Here is an 11,596-nt window from a genome sequence, read left to right as displayed (position 1 = left end):
ATCTTTGAGGTTTCTGAATAAAAGTCAAATTTCTTCTTTGCACACCAGTTGTGATTTTCACCAAGGGGTTGAGGTTTGGCCTTTCAGTGGAGAGCAGATTACACAGTTATGAATGTGGTTTTGTGGATTACAAGGAGGGCTGTGCATAGCAAGTCAGATCCAATGGGGAAACAACGTTCTCCTCCTATCACAGGGAGAATTTTAGAGGATTTTCTTTGAGAAATTCCTAGAAGTGGGTTGTGAGGAGCATCCTGCTTGCAGGAGTCTCTTCCCATTTCCCGACATGCAAGTCCCATGAGAAAAATGCTTTAGTACAAGGCTCAGGATGGAGAGGGCGGCCTTACATTTTCCTTATTACCAATCTGCCCACAGCATCATTTGCTCCATCTTCCCTATGTGGGTGGACTTCTACCCTGATTATTAGTATGAGCACGATAATTATGACAGTCTGAAAGAACTTATACAGTATGTCAAGTTCAACATGCCTTCTTCATACTTGCTCTTCAGCTTACATATTCTTCTGTAGTAGCTGAAGAAATGCATGACCCATGCGACCAAGAAAAAGAGGAAGAAGTCCTTGCTTAGATGCCTCAGAACTGGTGAGTAGAGATGGAACCTGAGTCTCTAGGGATGGGCCTGATTGGCCAAGAGCCCTTAGTACTCCCCAGCTTGGCAAAATGTCCTTTTATGGATATTCTTTGCCAGGTAATATCTGTTCTCCTTTTGAAAGAACTTGGAAGTAGCCACTCATTAGAAACACTCTACCTTTTTATAATCAGTGTTCAGCCAAACTCAAGTTCTAGAGCTTCCCCTACTAGATCCTCATGAAAGTTTATTCAGACCTTAACTTCTAGAATGTTAAGATTCTTGTACCTATTTCCATTCTCAGGTTTGCATCACTGTAGTGCAGCTCCTCCAGAACTGCAGAGAAAGAACTCATCAGTGATGTCGTCTATGGTGTCTGATGGAGATCAGAAGCCATCACTTATCTCCAGAAAGCATGTGAACAGAGAGTTTTATTCAATTTGTAGAAAGGCTCAAGCAGGTTTTGAATCCTGTGGACATCCCACTATTTCTGAACCCCACATGTGATGCAGGTGTACCTGCACATAGCACCAAGGAAGAAGGTGTTCCAGAATGTCTTCCAATGATGTTCACAATCCAGCTAGATCAGCTCCAAACCAGTCAAAAAGACACATCTTGATCTGCAGGGTAAATGTGTGCTAATGGAAAATGATCCCTGTCTATGTTCAGGAAAACCAATAAGAGAGGTCCAAAATCTAGAATCAGTTGAGGAAAGGGAATCTTTCCTCACAGAATACCCGGACCAATCTGTCCTCCTATGAGGGATACAATTTCCAATTGAGAAATTAGAATCTGTCCTTCCCTGGACTCAGGAAAAAAACCGGTCTTTAATGAGGAATTAGATCCCCTTGAGGACTTTGAGGCAGAATTTCTGCCTGGAGGCCACTTAAAGGCCAATCTAGATTTAGAGATTCCTTTCCCACTTCCTGGGAAAATCTTTATATTTCTTTTTGTTCTCATTATGTTAAAATTTTCATTCTATTTATTTTTCTAACTTTATTAAAATGTCAATGTTTTGATATATTCTTGAATTCATGAATCCTAAATATGTTTCTTTTTAAACCTAAAATCTGAAGCATTGTGCATACGTGTTCTGTTTGTGTGGGGGAAACAGAGTGACAGCGGGGTGTACAAGAGAGCCTACTTCATATAAAGGGAATTGTTAAATGCACAGGGAGCGGCAAGGAAGCCAGGTCATGCCTGCATGGGGTGATTAGTTGGCTACAAAAGTTCTAGGACATAGCAAATCAGATGTCCTAGAAAGCAATTCTGTCAATTGGGACGAATGCCACAATAATTATAGTGGTATGTGTTTCACTCTTCCAACAGTGAGTTCAAATCTGTATACATCTTCATTGTGCTTTTGGCAAATATGGAAGAAAAATTTGGCTGCAATAACATAAAAAAATCTACTTAGGACTGAAAATATTTGACAAAATATATAAGAAATATGTATATTCAAAAGTAAAAGCCATCATCAATTAAAAAAAGACTTGCGTAGATGAACAAGCAAAAAAATCAGGAAGAAAAATAACAATTTAACATTCAAATGAAACAAAAGAAAACTAGAAATCACAAATTAATTTAGTACTCAAGAATCTGCAGGAAATGCAAATATTTAAAAAAATAACCTATGACAAGTTTATGAAAATCCTGACTACATGGGAATCTACTGTTGTGAGTATAGTGGTTAAAGCCCAGACTGGACTGAAAGAACTGTACACATGTCATGTGTGTGTTATTCTAAATTTCAGGAAGAATAACATTAAGTGGACTGAGGCCAAGTAAGAAGCCAGATTCTATCTGAAATATAATCAGGATAATTTAGGGCTGGGGCATGACAAATTGGTAAGAACTCCATTTAGGAGACACAAGACATACAATTCAAACTCTAATATTATGGGTATTAAAGAAAAAAGCTATGACTTCAAGTAATTGGAATAATTGTAAGATTTGAATATTTGGTTGGAGAAAAAAAATCCATGAGAGAGATAGAGTGAACCCATGTTACAATGCTTTCTATATAAGTGATACTATTGTGTGGTACTCCAGACATAACAGAGTTACCTTGCAAATGAGCATGGATGTGCGTTTGGGCGATGGAAATATTTTACTTATAAAGGTGCAAATTAGATTTTTGGGGGTAGTTTGTAGTTCTTTATTACTTTGAGCCACAGTTCCAATTCTGATTTTCTGTTGGTTGTTTGGAGATAGGAGGTTCATGGATTTTCTTGCCTAGGATGGCTGCAAAACATGATCGTCAGACCTCAGCCTCCCAAGTAACCAGGATACCAGGCATAAAACATCAATAATTTTTAAATAATTTAGTAAATTGTACTGTTTCAGAAGTTATAAATTATCATTATAACCTGTGTAATATATATATATATATATGTATATATCAATGCATACAGATAGAACTATGTTAGCATACTTTTGTATCTACAGTAGATTTATGAAAAATCATCTTCTGTTGTAAAATAAAATGCAAACAAAAGTTAATAATGAGGAGCAAAACAAAGGAAATTGTCACATGTTTTTTGTTGAATGGAATATGAATTGAGAGAATCAGTTTGGGAAAACCATCTTTAACAAAATGGATAATGACTATTAATTCCAATCCCTTTATTTGCCCATATTGTGCATCCTCACACATGAGTGTCAAAATCACACCACACTTTTTGCTTTTGTATTTAACTCACCTGTTATAATTTAGGGAATAGTTGAAGTAATCAAATAAATATTAAAATAATAGTAAGTGAGGTTATGAGTTAGAGCTGAAAATGATTTTAAATATGATAATAGCTAATTAAATTGCATTTTTCTTACTTTTACTCTATTGTCATGCTCCTCATTCCCATCTTAGGAAAGTACAGTAAATTATGTATACAATTATGAAAAAAAATGTATTGAAACAATATCGGCACAGTGTGGTTTTAGCTTATTGACACCTGCAGGGGTTAGTGTGTTTTTGAGGACTTGAAGGGATGGAGATGAAGGGAGGAATGTGCTTATTCTGGAAAATTGACTAGAAGATTGCTCCCAGAAAGATAGTGATGAATTCTTCCAAAAGATTACCATAAAATCAATTTCACAACCATTTTCACTGATGCACTATACACCATAGCCAAGTTATGGAAACAGCCCGATGCCCTTTTGTGGAGGGATGGTTGGAGAAAGTGTGGCACATATACACAAGTGGATTTCACCCATCCATTATGAAGATCATTACATTATTTGCAAAGAAATGGATAGATCTCATAATACGTTAAGTAAACTAAGTCAGAGCCAGACACACAAATAACCCATGTTCTGTCGCATATTTGGAAGCTAGAACTTAATGCAAGTTTACACAACAGTATTAACCAAAGCATGCTATTTTCAGAGGCGTATTTAAAAGGTGTAATTTCTTTTTTTTTTTTAAATTTAATTTTATTTTATTTGTGAACATACTGTACAGAGGGGTTACAATTACATGGGCAGGATAATGCGTACATTTCTTACCAAGCATTGCAGCCTCCTCCTTTGTTTACCCTTCACCTCCCTTCCCAGCCCTCCTCCTCCCCCCCAATCCCAATCCTTCTCCTTTCCCTCCTTCCCCCCCCCCCCCCACACCGACGTTGTAAAGCTCGTTTTGGACATGACAACTTGTACTTCTCATTGTTGCAACAGGTCCATAAAAGGTGTAATTTCTTATAAAATTGAAATTTATAAAATTGAAAGTAGGGTGAGGTTTGGAAGGGTGTGGGAAAGTTATGTAAAGAGCCACTGTATTTATAAACTGATTTGTTGAATGGAATTTCCTTTGTACAACTATTTAAGTTAATAAAAATATAATTAAAACAATGGAGACAACTGATCTTAAACTGCCTTCTCTTCAACCATGAGTCAATATAATAGTTTCCTCCTCAGAAATTTTCTTTGCATGTATTTTCCTTATGATGACAGAAAAGTGACCAATGCACTGAATATCAATACATCACATTGCACATCATAAAGATACAAAATATTAAAATCACAGTAAAAAAAAACGTTAGATTTCATCACATGGTAAAATAACAGGTAGAATGTATCAAATGCTGATTGATTGTTTTTTCAAGTAATTTACCTATGCTATCTAATTTCAACATCACAATAATCCCATAAAGTGGAACTAATTCCATTTTTACGTCTCAGATGATGATATGGAAGTCTTCAGAGTTGGAATTACTAGTACAACATTGCACACATGGTAAGTTTTAGCCTGATTCCCATCTCCCACTGTATCAAATAACTTCATTCTATTTTATGACTAAAATACCAGCACTTAGTAGACTAATTCTAGGAAAATTTCCCAGAATTATTGTGTACACTCTAATAATATTTCACTTTATCTTTGTTAGAAAATAGGTAACTGTAATATGAAAACTCCAAGTTCATAATCAATTTATACTTCCCTGATGAAAGGAACTGCTAAACTATAACGTTCTTGATTTCTAGCTCAAAATGGTAGAAATCATATTCTATCCCTTCACTCAACACTGCGCTGCCTGGGTACCCCATCTCTGTTTAACACAGTGTTATGGAAAGAATGACCTCCCCAATTCCTCATGGAAACAGACTGCAGGTCTTATGGACCAATCATTTCCACATCGTAGTTCACCTAAGTTGTTTACCATGAGAAGTATTTTGATTTGTATTTATACCCAACAGTTTGAGAGAAATGTGCTACTTTAAAATGCGATTAAAATAAGACTTAAAGAAAAATCACCTTTGACCCCAGCTAAATATTTTACTTTTCATATACCAAAAATGCAGTGTGATCTATCATTAATATTAGGAAGGACAGGTTAAAAATCATAGACACCAAGACCTAAGCATGAATTAAAGACTCTCCAACTTGTAAATGCAATTGGTTTAAAAAGACATCAATACTACTGCATTTTCTCAAAATTTCTTATGATTCAATTATAAACTATTAACACTTGAAAATAACTCATTTTCTTGGGAGTAGGACACAAAACACAAGATTAATCCTAATCTTTTTTAAAGAACTTCATTTATACTACAAATTCACCCCTATAACTACAAAGATTCTAAAAATAACAAGTACAGAGACACAAAGGAAACAATTTAACTGCATCATCTACATTAAAAGGACTGTGTTAATATAAAACAAAGTTATACTTATAATTAGCTTACCAAATTCACTTACATTCTTTAATCCTATTTCATTTACTTTCATAAAAACTGGATTTTCATTAAATGATGAATAAGAAAGCCTATATACCCACTTACATTTTCAGATCTTAACAATATTTATTTCAGAAATGCCTTTAGCTCTATAGTTAATGAACTGAAATAATAATAAAATATTCAACGTCTTTTCAGAAATTTCAAGACTACCTCTGGGATGTTATTTATATTGGAAAAGATATTCAAAAAATCGTATTTGTTAAAGTTGCCATAGTTACTCCCATAAAAGAGCCTTTAGTGAAAATACGTTTACATGTACAAAACAACTTCAAATACATCCACTATCTGGAAATGACATATGCTTTTTGTTTGTTTGTTTGTTTTTGAAAGTAATATCTAAGAAGCACATCCACAATAAGGTTTTTCAGTCAATATGGTAGGATATGCAAACGTAATAAATATGGGGTTATCTCTTAGTCAGAATAGATATGATCTTACAAAGAAATATATTTTCAACAGAAATACAGAATTAATCCACCTTGTGTTTCATGGGAATAACCAGAGAGTAATACCTGTTTGGTCAGGTCGGTCAAACTCACTCCATGAGAATATTTTAAAAGTATATCCAATTTAAGAGGTCAAATACATATTTTGTACTGACAGTCATCTTACAGCAATAACTTACTACCTAATTATGTCTGTATCTTCTCACCTAACATGTAATAAGAGCTGAAAGCAGTCCCTTTTATCTAACTTGAGTAAATGCATTAATTATGATGATGTTATTATTTGACAAGTAAAATATACAAAAGGGTGATTCCACTGAAAAGACATGACAGAACACTGATAAATAAAAATATTGCAACACAGTTAGCTCTTTTCAGCCTCACCCTGTCCACATTGGCAAGCAACATTGCAAAAGCACACACACACATATACACATACACACATGCGCACATGTACATACATATACATGCACGCTAAATTCAGGGTTTATTGTACAAAAAAGTTCAAATAAAATATTCGTGATTAGTACAAATGATAATTTGCCTTATTAAAAAATGATACACAATTCAGTCACAAATGGTGTTTCATTTTACCTTCCTTCCCCATGTGACCACTTAATTTATTTTTAATTAATTAAATAAATAAGTAATGCATTCATTTCTTTGGTGGTAATAGGGGCTTCAGGGCCTGGCTCTGTCTCAGAATTTAGTTTTTTTTAATGTTCTCAAGCCTAACATTTGACTGCTTTTGCCACAGCTCCATTTCTAGCTTTTGCTGGCTACTTTCAAATCAGAATTTAATGGGAATTTTTTGGCTTGGTCTGGTTTCAAACCACAATCCTCAGATTTCATCTTTCTAATTAGCTAGGATTAATGACATGAGCCACCAGTGTGGCTTCTACTTTTTCCTCTATATTCATCTAATGCACATACTTACATAGAAATTTAAAACTGAGTATGGAACCAAGATGTACAGTGATGATATTGTCCTGTCAGAAATTCAAGTTAGTAATTTAAATTTCTTAAGACCATACAGAAAAATACTATGATATAGTACAAGAGAATACACTATTGAACATATGAGCTTTAAGAGATTTCTAATAGGTCAATTATTTATTGTTACCCACTATTAGAAAAAAAGTATAATGCAGAAGTAAAATAGCAGTCCTTTACATGACTACTTAAATTCCTTGTTTTTTTTTTTTAAAAAAAAAACACTTGTTTTCATCTAAAAAAGTAGTCCTATCTATTCTCTTCATGTGATTTTTATGACTGAAGGTGCTTAATGAGAAATCAAAATGTATTAGTAATCCTTTGCTATCAATTAAATCTCACTTTTTCTTCCTGGAGAATATAATGATCAACACACTAGTTCAGAATCAGCAAGCAAAATTCAGAATCGTGCTTCCAGTGCAAGTAAATCACCAGTAAGTAATCCTCGATGCCATTTTCCACAAAGTTTTGTCATAGATATAATCGGCCTGCCTTCTCTAGCTGCTCTCCTAGCCTGGACCTATTTCTTTATTGTACAGAAAAAGTGTGATTTAACTGTTTTCAGTCAGATCTGCTCCTAGAATTATCAAGGATTTACATTCTTGTCTGTAATTTGGTCAAAGCTACGTCTCTTTATGTAGACTACTAAAATGTATTTACTAATTTCAAGTAAATACATAATTCTATTTCCATCTTTTTTAAAAAATAAAATTCTATTTGCTCTATAAATTAATCAGAGGCATGGATTTTGTGGCTAGCTAGGTCATTGCACATTGCAGTCTCTCTCTTCCTCTCTTTCATAGTTCTCATAGATAATAAAACTGCTCCATAATTATCCTAATTTTGCTTTCATATTTTTGGTTGCATCATTTCACTTTCTGCTCTGTCATTTCCCAAATCTTTTATATAGAAAGCATTATTTCATATTTTCTCATTCCTAAAAGAAGCTGCACACGAAGACACTACTGCTTCTCATTTTCATTTGGTACCTTTGAATACGGAGGAACATCTTTCATCTGCTCTCCATCAATTCTCTACTTTCCAGTTAGAATAATTTAAAATAATGAAAATGGAAAACGAGAAAATAAATCATGGTGAAAAAAACAGATGTAGAAAATTCACCGGATTTTTCTGACCAGTTCAACCAACGTGAACTATTGGCGAAATACATGGACACCTCATTTCCACTGTCACTGAAAGTTTCTGTTTAGACAATTCTGATTGAGATGAAGAAAAAAATGAAAAAATGATGAATGGTATAAATTGCAAGAAAAAAATGGAGTAGGATCCAAGCAAATTGCTTCTTTGGGCTGCTGAAAATAATCGGCTTACTACAGTGCAGTGACTACTTTCCAAAAAGGCCACTCATGTGAATACTAGGGATGAGGATGAGTAGATAACCCTTCATTGGGAAGCCTACAGTGGACACTTAGACATTGTCTGTGAGTTGGTGGCTCAAGCAGCAGATATTCATGCAATAACTGTAGATGGGTGGACACCGTTGCACAGTGATTATACATGGAATAATACCAATGTGGCCATTTTCTTCATCATGATGCAGATACCAATGCCAAAACTACAGGCCTTTTGAACACCTAGCACCTTGCTGCTGGGAATAGAGATAGGAAAGATATGTTGGATCTCCTTCTGTTGCACCATTTTATCAAACCAGGTCTGAAGAACAACTTGGAAGAAACTGCATTTGATATTTCCAAAAGGATAAGTGTGTATCACTACCTCTTTGAAGTTGTGGAAGGCTGTACATATTGTTCTCTTAACTTTAATGGTTCGGTTAAGTTTCTTTTTTTCCCTCTTTGTTTTTCTTTTTCTCTTTTTTTTTTTGGAGTTTTTTTTTTTTTATTAAGAAAATACCATACAGGAGAGTTACAATTACATGGACAAGGTAATGAGTATATTTCTTATGAAGCATTGTTGCCTCCTCCTTTGTTTTCCATTCCCATCCCTTCCCATCTCCCCCTCACACTCTCCTCCTGCCCTCCCACTACCACCCCCAAGCCAAAGTTGTAAAGTTCATTTTTCGACATGACGTCTTGTACATCTCATTGTTGCAATGGATCCACCTGTATCCCTATTTAAACGGTTTGTTTTTTTCACTTCTCCACCACAAATCATACCAACATCAAATACAGTGAAAACAGGGGTTATACCGTGGGAGGGAAACACAAAACAACAAAGAAATCATCTTATAAATATAATAGAAACAATCGCAAGGAAAAAAAAAGATTTGAATCTTTATCTTGGGGTTCATTTCACCTAACATCAACTTATCTGACCGTTTCTGCTTTTGTCAGACATATACTAGTTATTACAAATAAGGGAAACCATGGGACCTAGGTTTCCTTGGGCCTGGCTTAGTTCACTTAATATAATTGTTTCAAAGTCTTTCCATTTCCTAATAAATGGGGCAATGTCATTCTTTCTGGTGGAGGCATAGAATTCCATTGTGTGTATATACCACATTTCCTTGATCCATTCATCTACTGAGGGGCATCAAACATGACCATACAAAAGCTACCAGAACAAATATATTTATTGCAGCATTATTTACTATAGCTAAGGTATCAATTAAGTTTCTTAAACTTCAAAATGCCAGTCCATTCTTTTGTTTGTTTGTTTGTTTTCCATTGTGAAAATGCCATACAGAGGGGTTACAATTGCATGAGCAAGATAATGAATACATTTCTTATCAAGCATTGTTGTCTCTTCCTTTGTTTCCGCTTCCCATCCTTTCTCATCTCCCCCCTCTCCCTGTCCTCCCACCCCAACCAAATTTGTAAAGTTCATTTTTTGACATAACAATTTGTACATCTCATTGCAATGGGTGCACCTATATCCCTATTTAAAGGTTTGTTTTTTTTTTCCCTTCCCAGCCACAAATTATACCAACATCAAATACAGTGAAAGCAGGGGTTATGCCATGGGGGAGGGACATACAAAGCAACAAAGAAATCATCTTATAAAAATGTTCGAAACAATTGCATGAAAGTGCCAGTCCATTCTTTGTGTCCATAGAAAATATTTTCACAATCCAAATAACAGCAATATCTTCCTGTAAAAATTCTGTGGAATTCTTCCAAGTGAATTTTCTGATTTTGATGTTAAAGTATATTCAAGAGTTTGTTTTTGTATACATGTATAATGATTTCTGCAGAGTTTGTGATTTTTTTAAATCAGAAATAATTTGAATTTATCTGTTGAAATGAGTAGTACAAAAACTAAAGATATTTCTTGTGCTTGTCTGAAAAAAGGATATTTTTAAATATTCTATATTCTGTGTTTGCATAATATCCATAATCTATTTCATTCTCTCCTAGATATAATTTGAATTCTACATTGTTTTGTAATACATAGGTTCATTAATAAATGTGTCCTGTAAGATTGCATTCCATATATAAAGTTAAAGATTCCTTTTTTTTTTCTAGGTCCTTATACTAGTATATTTCTTTGGGATAAAATGACAATTTAACTAATTTCAAAAGTTTTGTAAAGGTTATGCTATGTAAAGGCATTTCTGAGGTGAAGATTTAATACACTGATATGAAACTAACCTTTAATTTTAAGACTTACATGTATTGTTACTCTTGTAATAATGTAATCAACTTTTTAACAACTGCTTTTCATTTTTTGCATCTGAAGAATGAAAAATATGGAATACTATACAAATTTTCATTTCATCCTTGTGCAAGTGCCATGTTAATCTCTGTATTGTTTTAATTTGTGTAGACGTGCTGCTGAAGCATGTAGTATCCTCTAAATTTAAGTAGTTAATGATGCAATCTTCATATAGGCTTATATCTTTGGGTGCCTATTTGTAACAAGGAAACCTTATTGTTCCTAACAATACTATTGATCGTTTTTTCCTAAAATTGTGTATATAGTGGAAAAATTATATTGTTTCGTCGATTGCTCACATTTGCAATTTTTTTGTCACTGACTATTTTGAGTCTTTTTCATTTTAGATTTGATCATACTTTGAAGCATTTATAGCTAGGTCCAAAAGTGATGGCTTCTTCAAGTACTTATTTGTCCAACTGAGTTAGCTTTGTGGAGCTAATGGATCCAAAGTAAACCTTGCTTAAGAGCTACTTCTAAAATTCTCCAGCTTAAAATTTCCCAAATGAGGTCTTACTGGCACAAATGTCTACCTGACCCTTTACCCTTCTTCCATGTAGGAACAGACCAACCAGAATATCTTACCCTGAAATCATACTTTGTCTTACTGGAAGAAAACTAATCTTAGTTACAAGGGATCATAGAGAGATGAACAGTTCAGACAGAACTGTTCAGACCAGAAGGTATTTTATCAAAATATAATT

At 34.2% G+C, this 11,596-nt stretch overlaps 1 pseudogene; it reads right to left on the bottom strand.

The window, feature by feature from the left end:
- Positions 1 to 10,920: 10,920 nt before the first annotated feature.
- Positions 10,921 to 11,020, bottom strand: LOC122100788 (annotated as a pseudogene).
- Positions 11,021 to 11,596: the final 576 nt, after the last annotated feature.

This window comes from Dipodomys spectabilis, unplaced genomic scaffold, assembly GCF_019054845.1.
Source record: "Dipodomys spectabilis isolate Male_0828 unplaced genomic scaffold, ASM1905484v1 ptg000601l, whole genome shotgun sequence".
In the NCBI taxonomy this organism is placed as follows: Eukaryota; Metazoa; Chordata; class Mammalia; order Rodentia; family Heteromyidae; genus Dipodomys; species Dipodomys spectabilis.
The sequence above is the reverse complement of the archived record's forward strand: the minus strand, read 5'-3'. Positions and strand labels throughout refer to the sequence as shown.